The following is a 22,286-nucleotide window of genomic DNA, read 5'->3' as shown; positions in this document are numbered from 1 at the left end:
CCGCTATTTCCCTAATAACACACGTTGTTTGTTTTAATTTCTACACGTTTTTTTACTCACAAAGATTGTCAAGAAAGCGTGTTTGTTGTGTTCATGTCAAATTAAACTGATCACAAAACACAGATTTACTTTCTTTATTTTGTTTTCCTCATCCAACCCCCATAAATCCCTGTGTGTCCTCCTGCAGCACTCTGAGCCGGAGTCCAAGATGCCCTCACGGTTAAGCGCCCCCTCTAGGGCCACCGGAATGTGAGGTTTCTCATTAGGACCCTCACGGACGATACTGCAGAGAAACCTTAGTGAAAGTCTAACCGGTGAGCTAGGCTCGCCAGGTTTGGTGGCAGGTGCTTTGGATGCTAGAGAACCAGCACTGATGGAAGCGACTACACCAGACATTGCGGAGGTCACAGGTGTCATCGGACGCGTCGTTGTGGCAGGCTTCACCTCTGCAGGACCTGCTTCTACAACCAAGCCACGTGCTGGTTCAGGAGGTGGAGGAGGGTCTGCCTAAGAGATGGACAGAACCGACTCACATACCGATGGATCTTTCAACAAGGCCCGACGAGCAGAAGTCAGTGCGGCGCGAACCGTTCCAGGAGATCATCTCCTAGAATCAGCTCTCGGCCTTGGGGCAGGACTGTAGTCTCTGCGACCACGAAGTGGTGAATACCGGTCAGAGGGAGATCGGCACTCGCCTGAGCGAGACGACTCTCTCCTAGAGGAGTATGATGAACCAGCCGGTGGGGGGGGCTCCGAGCTCTGGTGAAACTCTGAGAACTGTTAGTGGAAAAGCCTCGGGGCTTGGAGTTGTTATAGGACTTCTTGGCCTGTGATTTGGCAGCAGGTCTGCAGTTATTACCTTTAAGAGTCGCTGATGTAGTCCCTTCGAGTCGCAGCGTGGAGGGATCTGCCTCCACCACCAGGACCGAAGGGGTGTCTTTAGACTTACTTGACTCTGAACCGCCTGAAGCTATAACTTGCCATCCTCCTGAGATCGTCCATGGTTTTGACTCGAAGGACTACCACACCCATATAGGGACCATACTGAGGATGCAAATTGTCAAGGAAAAGCTCTTTAAGGCCTTTTTCATCTTCCATCCCCTTCTTACATTCTGAACCAAAGTACAGGTCAAAGAGGCGTAGGTAAAAAGCTTGTGGGTTTTCAGAACAACCTTGTTTGCCAAAGCTAACTTTAGACTAGCTTCTTTAGCATCAAAAGTATATTATCTTCGAATTGTAGCTTCTAGCCAGTCGTAATCATTTGCAATCGCATCTTGTTGGCAATCAGTGAACGAACCCACTGCATCGGAGGTTAACCTTATCAGAAAGATCTTCTTGTCACGGTTTGCCTCCACCTAGTGGTGGATTTTTCTGTTTTGTTTTGTGTTGCAGGTAGGCGCGGCAGACGGCACACCTGTTGGGTGTTTGACTAATTGAGGGAGAGAGGATTTAAGGAGCGGTGCGACTCAACTCCAGTGCCGGTTGATACTCTCACATGGGTATTTCTCTAGCCTCTGAACCTGCCTGCTTGTTTTGTGATTCCATGATTATAACCTTGAACTCTGTTCCAGTATCCTGTTCGTGCATCACCTACCTTGCCTGGAGTTGTTCCCACGTCTCGCCGCTCAAAGATCCTCTGGACTCCTCTCTCCACATCTGCCCGCCTGCCTCACGCTCTGAACTCCTCATCCGGTCCAACCTTCCTCAGTTCACCTCCGCTCTGGTTCCGATTCCTGACCGTAAGAACTCTCTCAGTCACAGACTCTTGTCCCCTGGTTCTCTGGTTCTGGTCTCGCTCACCTTCTGCTTATTTCCCCGTAGATTCCGGTCTCCTCCTGATCCTGATCTGAAGCAGCGCCTTTAGTTTAGTTTTGCCTATTCTGTTATTATTTTCTCATTGTAAATAAACCACCATATTTTTACTCACCGTCCCTCTGATGTGATTCTTCATGTCCTGGGTGAAAGCTCTTACCCACAGCATGACAGAATCAACCGGCCAGATAAACACCCCCATTGAAGAATCACTTCCCGCAGCCTTAGCAAACACATTAACTCAGCATGAAGGATCCATTCATTCCGCCCTCGATCAGTTGTCACTTGTTAACCAGCGTTTATTCCAGCTCGATTCCGCACTCCACCAGGTAAACGAGAGACTCACACCATCCTCTGCGGCTGTTCCTGTAGCTTCTCTCCTGGCTCCACTTCCTGTTCCGCATCACGGGGTCGGTTTCCGAGTTGCGCAATCCCCGCAACCAGAGACATTCGCCGGTGAACCTGAAAGATGCCATGGTTTTTTATTACTTTGTGAATTAGCTTTCAACAGATCGCCTGAGACGTTTGTAAATGATGCAATTAAGATTTCTTATATTGTCAGTCTGTTGCGTGGTAAAGCTCTACAATGGGCTGAGGCCAGGAGTCGGCAACCAACCTTTCTGCTAGGTCCATTTGCAGCCTTCTTAGCTGAATTCAAACAGGTTTTTGATAAATCAGAATCCCCAGCCGAAATCGCCAAGCAAATCTGGAGTCTCCAGCAGGGCCGACAATCTGTAGCAGATTTTGCCATTGACTTCCGTACTCTTGCCTCCCTGTCCTCACTAGATGAACCATCACTTAGAGCTGCATTTTCTCACGCGCTTAATGATCGGATTAAGGATCAATTAGCGTTTTGCCAGGAACCAGAGAACCTAGAGTCCCTAGTCCAGTTAGCGGCCAACATCGAGAGACGTTTAAAGGAGAGACTCAGGACACAGAACCTCAGACCAATCCCTGACCATGCTCCACCACGATCACATCACCCTCATCCCTCTCCGGCTCATCCTGAAGAACCGATGCAGATAGGTCGAGCGAATCTAACCCCTGAGGAGAAGGAGAGACGTCGCTCTTTGGGTCTCTGCATTTACTGTGGGCAGCCGGGGCACATGCTGCAGTATTGTCCGGTTCGACCAAAAGCCAGGGCCCATCAGTAGAATCTGGGTTACTGATGGGTGGCCTTCCTGGAAATCAGAAATCCCGGTGCAGCTTAACATGTTCTGTTTCCTATAACCAACAGACTTTCTCAACCCAGGCGTTGGTGGACTCTGGATGTGAGAGGAGTGTTCTGGACATAACAGTGGCTCGACAGCTCAACATTCCCACCATTCCTCTCTCTACCCCCATCCATGTTTCCTCATTGGATGGCTGTGCTCTCACAACCATAACTCATCGCACTGTTCCAGTTACTATGCAGATTTCGGGTAACCATCACGAGACTTTGAGCTTCTATATTTTTCCTTCACCTCAATCGCCAGTGGTTTTGGGTCATGAATGGTTAATTCTACACAACCCACAGATAGACTGGAAAACCGGGTTGGTTTCTGTATGGAGTTCCTTCTGCCTGTCTCAGTGTCTCCTTTCAGCTCCTCTTCCAGCCCAGATCACCAATAACACTCCTCCGGAACCACCTGACCTTACTGGGGTGCCCGCCGAATATCACAACCTACAACAAGTCTTCAGTAAGGATCGAGCCTCCTCTCTACCTCCTCATCGCCCGTATGATTGCAGTGTTGACCTCATCCCGGATGCCATCTTACCTACCAGTAAGCTATACAGCCTGTCTAAACCCGAACAAGCCTGCATGTCTGATTACATTTCAGAATCCCTAACGTCCGGAATCATACGACCATCCACTTCTCCCCTGGGTGCTGGATTCTTTTTCGTTTCCAAGAAGGATGGCTCGCTCCGCCCCTGCATTGACTACCGTGGTTTGAATCTGATTACCGTTAAGAATAAGTATCCACTACCTCTCCTATCTTCCACGTTCGAACCCGTAAATGATGCTTAAATTTTTACAAAATTAGATCTACGCAACGCCTACCATCTGGTCAGAATTCGTGAGGGTGACGAATGGAAGACGGCATTTAAGACAACGTTAGGTCACTTCGAATATCTAGTAATGCCATTTGGTCTCACCAACGCACCTGCTGTATTCCAGTCCCTAGTCAACTCAGTGTTGGGCGATTACATTAACCAGTTCGTGACAGTTTACCTGGACGACATCCTCATTTTTTCCAGAAACTTGACTGAACATCGCCAACATGTCCGCGCGGTGCTCCAGCGCCTCCTGGAGAACCGGCTGTACGTTAAGGCGGAGAAATGTGAATTTCACGTTCCTTCAGTGAAATTCTTAGGTTTTGTGCTGGAACATGGGAAACTAAAGACTGATCCTGATAAGATCACTGCTGTCTCGTCCTGGCCCACTCCGACTACCCGTAAGCACCTCCAGAGGTTCTTAGGTTTTGGCAACTTTTACCGCAGATTCATTCGAGACTACAGCCGGATAGCTCTTCCATTAACCCAGCTCACCTCCATCAAGAGACCATTTCTATGCACTGAGGAGGCTAACCAGGCTTTCCTTACTCTGAAGGAGAGATTCGCTCACGCACCCATCCTCACTCGCCCGGATCCATCAGCTCCATTCACCATGGAGGTTGACGCCTCTGACACCGGGGTTGGAGCTGTCCTGTCCCAAGTTTCATCCTCTGATCAGCTTCTCCATCCCTGCGCGTTCTATTCCCGGCGTCTTTCCCCAGCCGAGCAGAACTATGATGTTGGTGATCGGGAGTTGTTGGCGGTGAAGCTGGCTTTGGAGGAGTGGCGTCACTGGTTGGAAGGAGCAGAACACCCGATTACCATTTGGACAGATCATAAAAACCTATCATACCTGAAGGAGGCTAAAAGACTCAATCCCCGTCAATCCCGTTGGTCCATGTTTTTCTCCAGATTTAACTTTACCATCTCTTACAGACCCGGTTCAAAGAACGTTAAACCAGACGCTCTTTCTCGACAATATGCCTCCGACAGGGAAGTGGAGCCTTCCACCATCATCCCTGCCTCCTGCATAGTCGGCTCTATCACATGGGACATTACCAACACGGTCCTGGAGGCTCAACGGCAGGAACCCGACCCAGGTACCGGTCCTCCTAATAAGATTTTTGTTCCCACCAGCACCCGGGGCCCACTCATTCACTGGGCCCACACCGCCAAGTTCTCCATTCATCCAGGTCTGGGAAGGACCATCTCTCTAATCATAAGGACATTTTGGTGGCCCTCCATGTACCGGGATGTTAAGGAGTATATCAGTGCCTGTCAGGTATGTGCCAGACACAAGTCTAGTAACCAGCCTCCTCAGGGTCTTCTCCAACCTCTGCCTGTGCCCCATCGACCATGGTCTCATATTGCTCTGGACTTCGTTACTGGTCTTCCTCTGTCTAAGGGCTTCACCGTCATACTCACCATTGTCGACTGCTTCTCAAAAGCCTGTCATCTGGTTCCCCTGAAATCCCTTCCTTCTTCTACCGAAACAGCCAACCTGCTCATCAAACACCTTTTCCGCCTGCATGGATTACCCAGCGAGATCCTCTCTGATCGTGGACCTCAGTTCGTTGCCCGAGTGTGGACTGACTTTGCTAAACACCTGGGAGCCAAGGTTAGTCTCACCTCTGGTTTTCACCCTCAGACTAACGGGCAGGTGGAGCGCATGAACCAGGAACTGGAGGCTATGCTGCGCTGCATCTGTTCCTCCAACCCTGCCAGATGGAGTGTGCAATTACCATGGGTGGAATACGCCCATAACTCCCACACGTCGTCATCCACAGGTCAGTCTCCCTTCGAGGTCTCGCTTGGGTACCAACCCCCTCTGTTTCCCTCCGACTCTGCTTCCTCCACCTCAGTTCCTCAGTTCCTGCGCCGAGCCCGCCGCACTTGGAATCAGACCCGTACAGCGCTCCAGCGTACCGCGGAGCGCAATCGCCGGATTGCTGACCGCCACAGGCGGCCTGCACCCACCTACGCTCCGGGTCAGTTGGTCTGGCTCTCTTCCCGGGACATCAAGGTTCGTGGATCTTGCCGGAAGTTCTCTCCCCGCTTCCTGGGTCCTTTCCCTGTGGCCAAAGTCCTGGGTCCGGTCTCTGTCCGCCTGGAGTTGCCCCCCTCCATGCGGGTGCATCCAGTCTTCCACGTCTCCCTCCTCAAGCCGGTGGTGTCCAGCCCTCTGTGCCCTCCTGACGCTCCTCCTCCGCCTGTCCGCCTCGCCGACGGGAGTGTCGGTTACCGTGTGCGTCGCATCCTGGATGTTCGACCGCGGGGTCGCGGCCGGCAATTCCTGGTAGACTGGGAGGGCTACGGCCCCGAAAACCGGCAGTGGGTGCCTGGGTCCTGGATCGATGATGTCTCCCTCATTGATGACTTCGAGGCCTCCCGTGCTTCCTCCTCCTCCGCCTTCTCCTCCTCTGCTGGGCCGCCGGGTGGCGTCCCTTGAGGGGGGGGCACTGTCACGGTTTGCCTCCACCTAGTGGTGGATTTTTCTGTTTTGTTTTGTGTTGCAGGTAGGCGCGGCAGACGGCACACCTGTTGGGTGTTTGACCAATTGAGGGAGAGAGGATTTAAGGAGCAGTGCGACTCAACTCCAGTGCCGGTTGATACTCTCACATGGGTATTTCTCTAGCCTCTGAACCTGCCTGCTTGTTTTGTGATTCCATGATTATAACCTTGAACTCCGTTCCAGTATCCTGTTCGTGCATCACCTACCTTGCCTGGAGTTGTTCCCACGTCTCGCCGCTCAAAGATCCTCTGGACTCCTCTCTCCACATCTGCCCGCCTGCCTCACGCTCTGAACTCCTCATCCGGTCCAACCTTCCTCAGTTCACCTCCGCTCTGGTTCCGATTCCTGACCGTAAGAACTCTCTCAGTCACAGACTCTTGTCCCCTGGTTCACTGGTTCTGGTCTCGCTCACCTTCTGCTTATTTCCCCGTAGATTCCGGTCTCCTCCTGATCCTGATCTGAAGCAGCGCCTTTAGTTTAGTTTTGCCTATTCTGTTATTATTTTCTCATTGTAAATAAACCACCATATTTTTACTCACCGTCCCTCTGATGTGATTCTTCATGTCCTGGGTGAAAGCTCTTACCCACAGCATGACACTTCTCCTCAAGATCCACTCCAGGAGATTTCTGAAAATGGTGGCAAAGGTCAATAAGATACGTATCAACTGGGTATGAATTACCTGGTCAAGGACTGAATTTCTTGACACTACGAGACACCCAATATATTTCAGCCATGGTCACAGGTGAGTGTGGTTGGGCTGGCTGGAAAGCTGGCCCGAACATCGCAGCAGCAGGTGGGTAATGTTGAGCTGCTGGTGGGTAATGTTGCAGAGCAGCAGGAAGGTATTGTTGAGCTGGTTGGGGAGCTAGTACCATCACCGCAAAAGCACCAGCAGGTGCAGCAGGTGGGTAATGTTGGGCTGGAGGCCCCCAGTGGATGTGGTTGAGCTGGCTGGAGAGCTGGGCCAACCACACCAGCAGATGAGAGCAGTGGTACTGGAGGAGGTAGGTGTGGTTCAGTCAGCTGGAGAGTCGGCACGACCACACCAGCAGCAACGGCAGCGGGAGGAGCAGCAGGTGGAGGAGCAGGTGGAACCGGGAGGGTTGAAGGGGTCCCCCTTCTTTCTCCAGTAAGCTCAGAAATCTGTGATTTTAAATCAACATTTTCAATATCCCGCTCTCGTACGTCATACCTGATTGTTAAGAGATCCATCTTCAGAGCATTTTTCTCATCCTCCAAAACATCCTTGCTAATATTTAGCTTACCAAGCTAACAGGCTTGGATGTTTTGTGAGGCATCTCTCAGTTTAATTCTCTCTAGAGTAAGCCCCTCGGCCAGCGAAATACCGTGGGTTCTCACGCTAATTAGTTGGTATAGCATGTAATTTGCGCTATGTATCTCGCTACGCCCTCCCAGATAGGGCTTAAGACTAGCTTTCTTGCTAACCAAGCTGCAGAAAATAAAGCGCTTTCCTGGCTTGTTAACCAGCTTCAGGCGTCCCTGGTTAATTCCGATACAAGTACAAAATTAATGTCCGGTATTCTCGTCGGAAAACTTTTACTAATTCGCAATTGATGAGATTGGAATCAGAGGTAGCTTAATGTCAACTGTGGTAGAATAGTTTTCTCTGTCCCACTGTTGCACAAACTTCATCAACAGTGACAAAATCACACAAATAAATGTATTTACCTTGAATTATAAACAAACAGTTAATCTCTTGCAGTTTTAGCTATACCTTTCTTATAAGCCCACAGACTTTGAGTGGCAAGGGAGAGTAGCGCCCCTGGTGGCAGGGACGGGAGTCTCCCCATTTGTGAGATAGGTAGGGACAGCGTCCCTAGGTGGCGAATAACGAGATAGCCCTGGTTTTCCACCCGGACACAGAAAATAATAGTTTTTATTTTTTGAAGAGTTAATGAATCAGAACCAACACAAAGTGGACAATTGTAATAAAGTCTGGCTGGCTTCTGCCAATATGTAGCATTTGAGAAATTGAGTGCTTTAAGAGCTCAATATATATTACCTCTACTTATGACCAATAAGCTGTGATACTCTATATAAATATAGAATATCAACCTGCTTGGTCTTTACTGTGTTTAATCAGAACATTCTAGGATTCTTTGTTTTATTCAGGGATTGCAAACACTTTGTTTTGATTCAGGAAAGAGTCAACTCCGGGTTGGGGGAGAGGTCCTACCTCAAGTGGAGGAGTTTAAGTATCTTGAGGTCTTGTTCACCAGTGAGGGTAGGAGGGATCGGGAGATCGACAGGCAGATTGGTTCAGCATCTGCAGTGATGCGGATGCTGAGCCGATCTGTCGTGGTGAAGTGGGAGCTGAGCCAGAAAGCCAGGCTCTCGATTTACCGGTCGATCTACGTCCCAATCCTCACCTACGGTCATGAGCTTTGGGTAATGACCGAAAGAACGAGATCATGGATACAAGCGGCCGAAATAAGTTTCCTCCGTAGGGTGGCCGGGCTCAGCCTTAGAGATAGGGTGAGAAGCTCAGACATTCGGGAGGGACTCGGAGTAGAACCACTGCTCCTCCGGATCGAAAGGAATCAGTTGAGGTGGTTTGGGCATCTGGTCAGGATGCCTCCTAGACGCCTCCCTGGGGAGGTGTTTCGGGCATGTCCTGCCGGCAGGAGGCCCCCGGGTCGACCCAGGACTTGTTGGAGAGGTTACATGTCCATTCTGGTTCGGGAATGCCTTGGGGTCCTGCCGGAGGAGCTGGTGGAGGTGGATGGGGAGAGGACGGTCTGGAGCTCCCTAGTTGGGATGCTGCCCCCACGACCCAGACCCGGATAAGCGGAGGAAGATTAAGACAATGAAAGAGTCAGGTTTATAAAAGCAAAAATTTATTTTACAAACAATTAAAACATGACAAGTTAACTAATATTTACTGTGAGTGGATGAATCTAGGTGGAGTAGGTGGAGTGTATGGTGCCTATGTGTGAATGCGATGTTATCAGAACTTCCATATCTAGGAGAGCTCAGCTCTGGGTGTAAAAGAATTTGGTTTGTGTTAAGCTAAGAAGTTGATGGGATAAAGGCAGACAGATCAAATGGAACACATGCAGTCTCGTGTCTCCATTTTGACCAGATGTTGAAGGGTCAAATTGTACCTAAAAACTGACCATTGCTGGACGTTACAAGACAAATTATAAAGGTAAACCAAAATTTATTGACTCGTCGTTAAGAAAACCTGAGGGCGCTGCTCCAAAAACAACAAGCAGGAGCAGGAACTGAGGGTGCTGCTTAGTACGACGAGCAGGATAATCCTTGGGTCAGGGTCTAGGGCACAGACAGAGGTTAGAAGGGATCTGATGGTAAATGAGTAGCCAGTTAGACAAACAAGGAAAAAGAATTACGGTTTTCCAGGGAGGTGAGTGGATTCAGGGGGAGGTAACGGTCGAGAACTGGGGAGCCAGGGTACTGGAGGAGTTGAATCTCCTTGTAGCTCTCACCTTTTCTGTGTGAAGAAATTATTTCCTTTCTCAGCTTCAATGTGCCTCTGGATCAGGCACTTTCTCACTAATCAGCCTCAGGTGGTGAGAATAGGAGACAAACATCATCCACCATGATTCTAAACACAGGCACACCACAGGGCTGTGTGCTCAGTCCAGCTTTCCAGACTATAAGCCGCTACTTTTTTCCCACGCTTTGAACCATGCGGCTTGTAATGAGGCGCGGCTTTACTGAAGATTTTCCTTAACCTGCCGGGGGCGCTATAGCAGAAAGTGAAACAGGTGGAAGTCAAAAGTGGAAATCGAAGAAAGTGCTCATTTTAATTTTGCACATGCAAGCAGCCGGCACAACGACAATTTTTTTTTCAAATCCATACCCCCTCATCATGGTAACTACACGTATGAGTTCATATGATGCCGCATTTAAGTTGAAGGCCATCGATCTGGCAGTAAAGAAGGGAAACAGTGCTGCCGCACGTAAGCTTGGCATGAATTTCAACAGTTTGTCAGCTGCTCCACCAGGGAAAACAAGACATTGGATTTGTGTTATGCAAATGTAAAGAATGCATACTGTCCAAAACAAGACCTCCTCTGGGACAATCAGATCACAATCTTGTTTCTCTCTGCTCATAATACAAACCACTTGTTCAGAGGCAACCTGTGACAAGAAGAAAAGTGAGAAAATGGTCACAGGATGCTGAAGAATCCCTGCAGAGTTGTTTTGAGACCACAGATTGGATGACTCTCTGCCAAGGACATGAAGAGGACATCAATGCCATGACTGGATGTGTCACTGACTACATAAACTTCTGTGTGGACAATATAATACCCACCAGAACAGTGAGATGCTTCGCTAATAACAAACCCTGGATCACCAGTGAACTGAAGAATCTGCTAAATGAGAAAAAAAGAGCCTTCAAGGAGGGAGACAGGGAATTATTGAGGAGTATACAGAAGCAACTGAAGATCAAGATCAGAGACAGCAAGGAGGCATACAAGAAGAAGCTGGAGAACAAACTACAGGGGAACAATATCAGAGATGTCTGGTCAGGGTTGAAGAAGATCACAGGCTTCAAGCAGAGGAAGGATTACACAGATGGCAGCCTGGACACAGCCAATGAACTGAACAAGTTCTTCAATAGTTTCAGTTCAGGAACAAACCCGGCATCTTCCTCGCCTGTCCCCAGCCAATCAGACATTCCATCCTCGTCTGATCCAACATTTTCCTGTCACACACCAGCTCTTTTGTCCTCTAACGCAGTCATGGACTCTTCTGGTTCTATAAATCTGTCTTCAACCCAGTCAGGAGATTCTGCTGCCCCATTTACCTCCCCCTCCCACCTATCTGTCTCTAGATGTCAGGTGAAGAGGCAGCTGGAGAGACTGAACAGGAACAAGGCTGCAGGTCCAGATGGTGTCAGCCCCAGGGTACTGAAGGCCTGTGCAGAGCAGCTCTGTGGGATTCTGCAGCACCTCTTCAACCTCAGCCTGGCCCAGGAGAAGGTTCAAGTCCTGTGGAAGACATCCTGCCTTGTTCCAGTTCCAAAGAAAACTCGCCCATCAGTCAATGACGACTACAGACCGGTTGCCCTGACATCCCACATCATGAAGGTCCTGGAGAGACTCCTGTTGGTCCACCTGAATAAGCAAACTAGAACATATCAGGACCCGCTGCAGTTTGCTTATCGCCATGGAGTTGGAGTTGAAGATGCCATCATCCAGCTGCTTCAACCAACCCACTGTCATCTGGACAAAGCAGGCAGCAGTGTGAGGGTCATGTTCACACTCACACTCAACCACAGCAAACTGCAGCGGGTCCTGATATGTTCTAGTTTGCTTATTCAGGTAGACCAATAGGAGTCTCTCCAGGACCTTCATGATGTGGGATGTCAGGGCAACCGGTCTGTGAGGGTCATGTTCTTTGATTTCTCCAGTGCATTTAACACAATCCAGCCTGATGTACTTTGCCAGAAACTCCAGAAGACACAGGTGGGGGCCTCAACTATCGCCTGGATTAAAGACTACCTGACAAACAGACCACAGTTTGTGAGGCTGAAGAACTGCACATCAAACCAGGTGATCAGTAACATTGGAGCACCACAGGGGACTGTACTCTCACCATTCCTTTTCACCCTCTACACCTCAGACTTCCAGTACAAATCAGAGGCCTGTCATCTACAGAAATACTCAGATGACTTTGCAGTTGTCGGGTGTATCAGAGATGGACAGGAAGCTGGGAACAGAGAGCTGGTGGAGCGCTTTGTGGCATGGTGTGGAAACAATCATCTGACCTTGAATGTGAACAAAACAAAGGAGATGATTTTATACTTCAGAAGAAACAGGGTGGAGTCAAGTACTTTTTCCATCATGGGAGAAGAAGTGGAGGTGGTTGAGGAATACAAATACCTTGGAGTCCACCTGGACAACAGACTGGACTGGAGAAAGAACAGCAAAGCCGTTTACAAGAAGGGACACAGCAGACTGCACTTCTTGAGGACGCTTGGGTCCTTCAATGTCTGTAGCAAGATGCTGCAGATTTTCTACAAGTCTGTTGTTGAGAGTGTAATCTCTTCAACCATCGTCTGTTGGGGTAGCAGGAACCGTTGCAGCAGTTGGAACAGCAACAGATTTTATCCAGCTTGTCGTTGGTTCTTTTGGCTGAAGAGGAAAGTTACGGATTGGCCACTCCGACAACTTCTCTAGAACGCTTTCAACTGGCGTTAAAGATGACGTGGGCATAGTTTTATACTTTGGATGTTTTGGTTTATGGTCGAATGAAAAGATGACAGGTTTACCAAGCACCACCAAAACCACGCCTCCGTCAGATCTGGCAGATTCTGATTGGATCAGTAAGAGCAATGTGTCGTCTCTTAATGCTTCGTGAGATCTGTCCTAGTGGAAACATTTAAAGTCATATTACTTATTATATTCTATAGAATTATGTAGGATTAACTACATACTAGAATCAGCACTGTTGCTATTCAGTTGGAGATTCTGAGAATGACCGAGCATATTAGCATATGAGCTTATATCGTGTATAAATATCCAAGATACTTATATAATCAATAGAAGCTCATACACCAATTCACTTGGTCTATTTTTAATCCAAAGATGAATGTTTAATTTAAGATAATTAAATTTATAGCAAAAGTTTATTTTTGAATCAGAAGCTAGGAATCTTTGCTTTTTCAATAACCAGAAATACTTATCTTTTTCTGTGTTTTTTTCAATAACGAGGCAAGTTTAAAAATGAAGAAATTTTATTACTAACAATTTTAAACTTTACGATTTGAACGACAATTTAATGACAATTTTTAACAGCTTTGATATTAAACTTGTTTTAAAAGGCAAACCTGTGGCTGGATGAAAGCTAAATGGAAATACGAGTTTGGATGCGTGAATGGAATTCTCAGAAGATTTCTTTCAGAGAGAGAAAAGCGTTCTGGATGGAAATGATGTTTTGCAGCTACCTGAGTCGTTCACTTAGAGAAAACAGCATCAAACTCATTCCTGTGTGCTACCTCACCCAAACAGGAGACCCTTTTTGTGGATCCGGAGATCAGGAGGATGGTGTCCATCCAGGGTACTCAGTCCGGCAGAGAAGACGCGAGTGAACCGATCGTCTGGTCCAGAGATGTCCCGGGTACACAGTGTTGAACGTTTGGCTTAACTGTTTAGAAGTTTCTCGTCTTAACTTAACTCAGAAATCAATAACTTCTGGAAGAAGTTTTTCGTCAGCTGGTTACAGTTTACGTTTATTCTTAGCTATTCTTGTCGGCGTGACAGGACAGCTTGGCAGAGGGTCAGGGTGGCCGTTCCCGTCTCCTCAGGATGATGTTGGTTCAAGAACTGAATGTGAAAGCTGTGGTGGTTAGTTTACAAAGACCTCAGAACACACCCACTCTCTCAGCAAGAAAGCTTTGGTCCTGCGTCAAAAACATCAGTTGGCAGTTTTTGTTTACTCTGGATGAACTCTGTGTTAGATGGATAAGGTGGAACTGACCTTCTTTGCTGAACACATTACTGTCATCAACCATAATCGTAATTATAGTAATCATTATTATATCCAAAGCATAATAATTCATCTCATGTAATTAAAATACCTTTATACTGAACCAAGTGATCATTTATGATGATTGTAATAAACAGTAATAAAATCAAAGAGTTTATTAATATTATTGTTTAATTATTATCGTGCACTTGAAGTGTCCTTCTTCTGGGACGAAACAGCAGCAGATATGGTGATATGTTCTTCCAGACATCATGGCTCCTTGATTATTCTGTGGATTTAAAAGTACTGTTTGACCCAGCTGGGTAAATGTGAACTTTGCCACAAATTAGAGGACCTTCCGTGATGCTACAATTATAATAAAGTGATTAATATTTTGATTTCACAGATTGGTCACATCTTATTATTGACTAACACTTTGTTTGATTAGCTTTATTAAAAATAGAGTTCTTTGATTTATTGAAAGGAGATAGTCCTTTCTTCATTCTTCTCTTGAGCTGGAAAGAAGCAGTTTAGAAGCAAATGCATGAGACCTTGAGGCAATATCTCATGCAGACTAGTTCTGTGTTAGAGGAGAGGGGGGAAATGACTTTTGGTGGAAAACAGTCATTTCATTCCATTACAGGCACGTCCTGTGACACTTGTGACCCCAGTGAGGTCTGGTGTGGCTGCTTCTATTAGCGCTTGCCCCCATTTCATTCTGTTACACCTTTCTTTTAAAGAAAGATGTTTGCCAGGCACTATTTTTGACTACATCTAAAAGACTGCAGCGTCACGCGGTACAGTCTGCATTTCCGCAGTTTTTCTGATTGGTTATTTTTGAGCTGGTTAGTCCCGCCTCTAATGTGCCTCTCTGCGTTTGAGTAACCAGACGTACTCTGCTCAGTGCTGATTGACTCAGTTAGAATGCTCAGGGGGTGGGGTTATTTGCATGGGAGAGTTACCAGACATTCTCTGTGCAGAATTAAACAGAGGACGAGTCTGGCAGGCCAGGCTAATTTGCTGGTGCTTTTAGCCAGAAGAAGGCGGTTGAACAACTCTGAGGTGAGAATGCATCAACTCACTGAGCGTGCACAGAGACGAGTCATGCAACATGCCAACAGGCTAAAATCTTCCATCCATCCATCCATCCATCCATCCATCCATTTTCATCCGCTTATCCGGAGTCGGGTCGCGGGGGCAGTAGCCTAAGGCGAGAAGCCCAGACTTCCCTCTCCCCAGCCACTTGGGCCAGCTCCTGTGGGGGAATCCCAAGGTGTTTCCTTGTCAGGTGAGAAGCATGGTCCCTCCACCGTGTCCTGGGTCTACCTTTAGATCTACTCGCGGTTGGACGTGTCCGGAAAACCTCACCAGGGAGGCGTCCAGGAGGCATCCTGACCAGATGCCCGAGCCACCTCAACTGGCTCCTCTCGATGTGGAGGAGCAGCGGGTCTACTCCGAGCCCCTCCCGAATGGTCGAGCTTCTCACCCTATCTCTAAGGGAGAGCCCAGCCACTCTTCAGAGAACACTAATTTCGGCCGCTTGTATCCGCGATCTCGTTCTTTCGGTCACTAACCAAAGCTCATGACCATAGGTGAGGGAACGAATGTAGATCGACTGGTAAATTGAGAGCTTCGCCTTCTGACTCAGCTCTCTCTTCACCACGACAGACCGGTACAATGCTTGCATCACTGCAGATGCAGCACCAATCCGCCTATCGATCTCACGCTCCAGTTTTCCCTCACTCGTGAACAAGACCCCGAGATGCTTAAACTCCTCCACTTGGGGCAGGACCTCATCCCTGACCCGGAGAAGGCATTCTACCCTTTTCTGAATCAAGACCATGGTCTCAGATTTAGAGGAGCTGAGTCTCATCCCAGCTGCTTCACACTCGGCTGCAAACCGCTCCAGCGAAAGCTGAAGATCACGTTCTGATGAAGCCAACAGGACCACATCATCTGCAAAAAGCAGAGACCTGATCCTCAGGCCACCAAAACGGATGCCCTCCACACCTTGGCTGCGCCTAGAAATCCTTTCCATAATGGTTATGAACAGAATCGGTGAAAAGGGGGAGCCTTGGCGGAGTCCAACTCTCACGAGGAACGAGCCCGACTTACTGCCAGAAATGCAGACCAAGCTCTGACACCGGTCATACAGGGTCCTAACAGCCCGTATCAGAGGGCCTGGTACCCCATACTCCCGGAGTACCCCCCACAGGGCCCCCTGAGGGACGCGGTCAAACGCCTTCTCCAAATCCACAAAACACATGTTGACTGGTTGGGCAAATTCCCACGCACCCTCGAGGATCCCCCTAAGGGTATAGAGCAGGTCCAGTGTTCCACGGCAAGGATGAAAACCACATTGCTCCTCCTGAATCTGAGGTTCAACAATCCGATGGACCCTCCTCTCCAGAACCCCTGAATAGACCTTACCAGGAAGGCTCAGGAGTGTGATCCCCCTGTAGTTGGAACACACCCTGCGGCCCTCCTTTTTAAATAAGGGGACCACCACCCCGGTCCAGTGGGACTGCCCCCGATGTCCACGAGATATTGCAGAGTCGCGTCAGCCAACACAGCCCCACAACATCCAGAGCCTTAAGGAACTCCGGGCAGATCTCATCCACCCCCAGAGCCTTGCCACAGAGGAGCTTTTTTACCACCTCAGTGACCTCAGCACCAGAGATTTGAGAGGTCAACCCAAAGTCCCCAGACTCTGCTTCCTCACTGGAAGATGTGTCTGTGGGATTGAAGAGGTCTTCGAAGTATTCTGCCCACTGATCCACAACGTCCTGAGTAGAGGTCAGCAGCACACCGTCCCCACTATAGATAGTGTTTGTAGTGCACTGCTTTCCTCCCCTGAGGATGGTGGACCAGAATCTCCTCGAAGCCGTACGGAAGTCTTGCTCCATGGTCTCACTGAACTCCTCCCATGCCTGGGTTTTTGCCTCGGCGACCACCCGAGCCGCATTCCGCTTGGACTGCCGGTACCCGTCAGCTGCCTCTGGAGTCCCACAGGCCAAAAAGACCTGATAGGACTCTTTCTTCAGCTTGACAGCATCCCTAACCGCCGGTGTCCACCAGCGGGTTCGGGGGTTGCCACCACGACCGGCACCGATGATCCTGGGACCACAGCTCCGGTCGGCCGCCTCAACAATGGAGGCACGGAACAGGGTCCATTCAGACTCAATGTCCCGCGCCTCCCCCGGAACATTTTGGAAGTTCTGTCGGAGGTGGGAATTGAAGCTCCTTCTGACAGGAGACTCTGCCAGACGTTCCCAGCAGACCCTCGCGATACGTTTGGGCCTGCCTGGACTGACTGGCACCCTCCCCCACCATCTGAGCCAACTCATCAACAGGTAGTGGTCAGTTGACAGCTCCGCCCCTTTCTTCACCTGAGTTTCCAAGACATATGGCTGCAGGTCTGATGAAACAACAACAAAGTCGATCATCGAGCTGCAGTCTAAGGTATCCTGTTGCCAAGAGCACATATGGACACCTTTATGTCCGAACATGTTCATTATGGACAATCCATGACTAGCACAGAAGTCCAATAACAAAACACTACTCGAATTCAGATAAAGGGGACCATTCCTCTCAACCACACCTCTCCAGGTCTCACTGTCGTTGCCCACGTGAGCATAAAAGTCCCCCAGCAGAACGAGGGAGTCACCAGAAGGAACACTTTCCAGCACCCCCTCCAAGGTCTCCAAAAAGGGTGGGTAGTCAGAACTGTAGTTTGGTGCATAAGCACAGACCACAGTCAGAACCCGTCCCCCCACACGTAGGCGAAGAGAGGCTACCCTCTCATTCACTGGGGTAAACCCCAATGTACAGGCACCAAGATGGGGGCAACTAGTATGCCCACCCCTGCTCGGTGCCTCTCAGTGGGAGCAACTCCAGAGTAGTAGAAAGTCCAACCCCCTCAAGGAAACTGGTTCCAGAGCCAGAGCCATGCGTTGAGGTGAGTCCGACTATGTCTAGTCAGAACGTCTCACCCTCACACACCAACTCAGGCTCCTTCCCCCCCAAGATATTTTCTTTCTTTTTTTTTTTTTTCAAAAAAGTTTTTTGTAATGTTTAAATTTGATCTGTGCAATTCATAACTGCTAGCGCAGGTGGTGGAATAAATGGTCTGATCTGCAGAAGATGCAGCTTCTTTACACCACCATTCCTTTTTATGTTTGAAACAGTTATGTTTTGATCAGACAAGTAGTTGCATGCCAGCAAATTTAAGGCAAGGCAGCTTTATTTGTATAGCACATTTCATACACAGAGATAATTCAATGTGCTTTCCAGGAGCAAGAACAGCAAAATCAACATGACAACTAAAACACACAAATAATGTTAGATCGAATTACAACTAACAAGATCAAGAATCGGGTAAACGGTAAAGTTAAAGGTTGCGCGGTGCAGACGGTGCATCATAAGAAACAACCATTCAAAGGTTGATAAATGCATGAAAGTTTTCAATTTTGATTTAAAAGTTTCTAGAGTTGGGGTATGTTTGGTCTGCATGGTGGCACAGTTTTTAGCAGTGTTGTCTCGCAGCACGAAGGTTGCAGGTTCGAAACTCGGCTGTGGCCTTTCTGCGTGGAGTTGCGTGTTCTCCCCATGCATGCGTGGGTTTCCTCCAGGTACTCCTGTTCCCCCCACAGATCACAACATGCCCAATAGGTTATAAATTGTAAGTCGCTTTGGATAAAAGCGCCTGCCAAATAAATAAACATAAACATAAACATTTGAGGTAATGAGGAAGCTGATTCCAACTGTGTGCAGCACATTAGCTAAAAGCAACTATTTGGTTCTGACCCATGGTTCTACAGCTGACTGCTTCCTAAGGATCTAAGAATTACAAAAAGTTCCAGTCTTCAGAAGTTTTGTTATGGTTCAAATAAAAATCCTAAAATAAAATGTACATTGAAATACAGGTGAAGCTCAAAGAAATAGATTATAGTTATAAGATATAGTGAGAGCATTTGCATTATTCAGAGGTCAGACATTTCTTCATTTAAAATCCTTGTTTTATTGTTAACACTTTCATGCATGAATTATGAAATCTTCAGCCAGGATTTGTTAAACTAGTTTTTTCATTACAAATAAGTTATTACATGTCCACCTAAGTGGACAGCATACATTCTGAACATGAAATATGTTGGCGTGACTCACTAGTCCAATGGGAGGGCTCAAATGCAACAAATTCTTCAACAGCTGTGCTTAATGGCAAAAAAACTGTTTTGAATAGCTGTTCTCTGTAATGACTATTACGCATGAAAGGGTTAATTTGGGGTTTTCATAAGCTGTAAGCCATAATCATCACAACGAAGGCTTGAAATTTCTGGCTTTGCATGTAATGACTCTATCTCATATATTAGTTTTGCTTTTTAAGTTGAATTACTGAAATAAAAGAACTTTGCAGGATATTCTAATTTTTAGTGTTTTGTGATTGTTATTTTTGACAGAATTATTCAAAAGTTCCTGCCAGAAATTAGCTTACTAATGCTGTTTGTGCATTTTCAAAAGTCTGACTAAAAATTCTAACTCAGGTCATGGAGGACAAGTTGCAGGCTGATCAGATGCAAAAGGTACATACTGTACATGCACGTGTAGTACATATTGTACATAATGGCAGCATTCTGTTAAGTCAAACTGGCAGAAAGGGATCTCTCAAGCCTCTAATGCTCGTGTTAATGTGTGGGCTGGTGCACTTTAAACCCAGCCCCAACAACAAGCCCCCCCCCCCCCACACACACACACACACACACACACACACACACACAGTTCAGAAGAATACCCCCACCCACCACTGACATTACAGAAAAATCTCTCCAGGCAAGATGTAATAAAATCCAATTCATCTTGCGTTTTAAAACTGTCAAACACTTTTCACTATGCTATTGAATTATCAGAGAGGAAACTCTCCCCCTAACAGAATTATGAGTATTAGTGTTAACTGCATTCAGCGTGCAGTTCAACATGAGCCATTAAATGTTGGAAATGCAATGTGATCTCTGAGGTCTCAAGTATACTTGTGACTTGTGATTTAGTTATGTGTTGATGGCTGCTAGATTGTAATGTTTTCTCCATCTGATGCCTCCCAAGTGATAAAAAAAGTGTCTTCGACAAGCTTTCAGTGAATGACCTCAAACAGCAGACAGCAGGAGGCTGCTTGGTGTGAAGCAAGTAATGGGGCTGACAGCGCATGCTGGTTAGACTCCATTACAGAGACTTGGAAAATGAGATGCATTCTATAACAAGCCCCACCATGATTTCAGTGTTCTGTCCAAACTGTAGGTGAGTTTTTGATCGTATGCCTTCATCAATGAAATCTATCGAAACAGCTTTAACTTTACTTGAGCATCTTTGCTTCAGTGTAAAGGAATAACATGCATTTTCAGTGTTTCGCTCTCAGCCAACTGACAGTAATCTGCTTCTCTGTGCACACCTGAGGAAAATATCCAAAAATCCTAAGAGCTTCATTGTGTTCCCTGCTGGAGATGTGTGGGTTTTCTCAGCCTTTCACAGAAACCAGCAGCAGCTCCGGCCAAGAAAGCAGCACTGCTAAACAACAGAATTGAAACTGCTAGCCAAAAGAGGGAGAAAACAGGCCTAAAAAGAGTGATAAAATGTAGGAGAGCTGATCGGAGCAGCAGGAGTAAGCAAACTGGATTGATGTGAAAGTAGGAATAACAAAGAAATATGTTGACTGGTTAGAACAAAGTACAAACATATATGTGATTTCAATTAAAGATATTTATACAAGATTATGAAAACTAATCAGAGCACATGTTTTAAAACACTTTACTCACATTTTCACTTGTTTCATCTAATAAACACTATAGATAACACCGAAAACATTATGGTGCTTTTCTATGCTTTATATTTTTTATTAAATGACAAACTGCCCAAAAGCAGTTGTATATCTGATCATATCTCTTCTGATGGGGAAATTTAAAAAAGTGTTTGGCTTCTAGCTTGTAAAAAATGACGTTTCTGTTCGCCCTCTGCTGGATAAAAATCAAACTGCAGCTCAAACGAGTAGACATGGGAGCAGGATTTATCAAACACACACACAGACCCACGTGCGCGCACGCATACACACACACACAGGTTTAGGGCAGTTTAATTGTGTCACAATGCTGTGTTATGCCGTTTTCAAAACTCATAATTTCCATGCACTGTAGAGAAGCAGAATTATATTCCCAACAATTAAACAGGTTAGAAAAACAAATCAACTGCAAAAGGAGTGATAGTGTAACAACTCCAAATCTATTTTTCTTTTAGTTGGTCTGCCCAGGTTAAGGCCTCCAGTGAATTGTATTCATTTTGTCCAGCTCAACATTATGTCTAGTAAAAGTCAAATTTTATTCATACTGGCTAAAAAGGAGCAAGTATGATTGTAAGAGCCTGAAGACCTTTGTAGTAGCATTATGTCCCTGAAGTCTCCTCATCACAGCAACTGTTTAATCTGAGCAGACAACTAACTGACCATGAGGACCTTTTGTCTTGGACATTTTAGAATCGAGTAGAATAACATCCAAAATCCCTTTATTATTCCTGTGGGGAAACTTTGGAGTAACAGAAGCACAGTAGATTCAGAACAAGGATAAAAGGATGTAAAGTGAATAAATCTATTTATGTAAAATATTAAAAATTACTACTTTAAAAAATCTGTGCCAAAGGCAGTTTACAGGGACAGAGAACATGAATGGGAAACTGTGTAAATGGAGTATGAATTAGTGCAAAAAGGATAACAACAGAAACTGTGCAAGTCATTGCGATAACGGTCCTTTGTGCGGCGATGATGCAGCAGTCTGTCACTGAAAGAGCTCTCCAGCCCCACAGCAGCTTTATGCGTGGGATAGGACATGATGTCTAACAGTGATGTTCTTTTCTTAACGAGACTTTTTATCACACACGTGTTCAGGATAACGTGCTTTTGTATAGCACTGTGAACGGCACACACTTAGGTAGTTTTAGTCTATGGCGAAGAAGAAGAAGATGATGATGATGATAAAGAAGAAGATGATGTCAATGATGATGATGATGATGATGATGAAGATGATGATGAAGATGATGTCAATGATGATGATGACGATGATGTTGATGATGATGATAAAGATGATGATGATGATGATGATAAATATGATGATGAAGATGAAGATAATGATGATGATGATGATGATGATGATGATGTTGATGACGATGATAAAGACGAAGATGAAGATGATGTTGATGATGATGATGAAGATGATAAAGAAGAAGATGATGTCGATGATGATGATGATGATGATGATGACGACGACGACGATGATTATGATTATGAAGATGATCAAATCAAACTTTATTTATACAACACTTTTCATGCAAAGCAAGCAACACAAGTGCTTAACAGATTAAAACGACCCGTGTAACCCACATTCCCTCCCGTTTCCACACTTAAATGGGGCAGCTCAGGGGGTAGAGCGGGTTGCC

Source organism: Nothobranchius furzeri, chromosome 5, assembly GCF_043380555.1.
Source record: "Nothobranchius furzeri strain GRZ-AD chromosome 5, NfurGRZ-RIMD1, whole genome shotgun sequence".
Taxonomy (NCBI): Eukaryota; Metazoa; Chordata; class Actinopteri; order Cyprinodontiformes; family Nothobranchiidae; genus Nothobranchius; species Nothobranchius furzeri.
The sequence above is the reverse complement of the archived record's forward strand: the minus strand, read 5'-3'. Positions refer to the sequence as shown.